Below are 1,272 nucleotides of genomic sequence, written 5' to 3' on the forward strand. Positions count from 1 at the left end.
ACTGTAAAATATAGGGAGAACTAAAAGAAGATAAGGGTTATTTTAGTTAGGTTTGTTTATGCAAACTCATCATGGTATTGACACTCAGTTTTCGGTGAAGAGTTGCTCTTCCTTTCCTGGCAGAAGGGAAATACCTTCACAGAGGGAAGTTTATACCCTGCTTTAGACAGCTTAGGGAAGAGTAGAGAATTCTTCCTGCATCTGATGATTATCAATTGTCTTCAGATCAAAAATAACCCTGATGCTCAAGTCGCAGATTTCTGATCCCCTGCAATGTGAAGTGCGTTGGCCCCAGAGCTGTTTACAGTGAGTGCTGAGTGGTCACCTATGGTTAGAGTAGACCTTGTCCCCCTCAAGGTAGTACTGGAGTTCAGCCATAGCAAGGTGGCATTCAAAGGGAGGAGGCTTTTTTTTTTTTTTTCCCTCCCGTTTTTCTGCCTGTGCTTTCTTAAAATAAAGTTATCTTCACTTAAGACATATTTGATTCTACCCGAGTGTGTACTCCAGTCGGCCCTCTCGCTCTGCAATGCTCTGCCTTGGTGCTGGGTCGGCTCCCTGTTGTGCAGTCTGCAGAGGTCTTCCTGGGCTCCCCACGGCTTTCAGGGTACAGGTCATGTGCAAAGCCCCCCACCATCTGTGCTTCACCTTAGTTTTCAATCAGAATCCTTCTTCTGCTCACCACTCTTCCCTGTTTCCTACAGCCAACTGGGCACTGACCTAGGGGCACGTTCTCCTGCCTGCAGGCCTTTGAACCCATGTGCCACTGAATGAAGTGCCTCCCTCCCACTTTCCTGAATCACCTGCCCAGGCTGCCCTGCTTCTCCTCCTTGTCCTGTCCTGGCTAGTCAGGTGTCCCCTAACTAGTCTCCCTTCTCTGTAGAATGAGAACTCTGCTTTTCTTTCTTTGTCTCTGCCTTTAGGTCACAAGCTCTTTGCAGAAAGAAACGCATTAGGCTCCTCTCAGAATCCAGAGCCCAGTGCAGGCACTCCTTAAGTACCCATGACATCTGTGGCCTGGAAGCCAACTGTAGTTTCCTATCTTCATATCTGTATATCAAGGCTTCTGCAAGGAACATGTGAGGGGAAGAGGAGATGACTGGTAGTGACTCTGAAAAAAAAACAAACACAAAAACCTGGGTGAAAGGAATGGCTGAGACGTAAAAGAGAAATAGCCTTTGTAAGTTCCCTTGTAGAGTATATATGTTAATTTCCCAAATGTATGAGCATCTGCGTATTTATGTGGGGAATATACGGTGTCTTTTCTTATACTAT

Source organism: Marmota monax, unplaced genomic scaffold, assembly GCF_021218885.2.
Source record: "Marmota monax isolate L192 unplaced genomic scaffold, Marmota_monax_Labrador192_F-V1.1 WCK01_AAM20220418_F8-fsc00012, whole genome shotgun sequence".
In the NCBI taxonomy this organism is placed as follows: Eukaryota; Metazoa; Chordata; class Mammalia; order Rodentia; family Sciuridae; genus Marmota; species Marmota monax.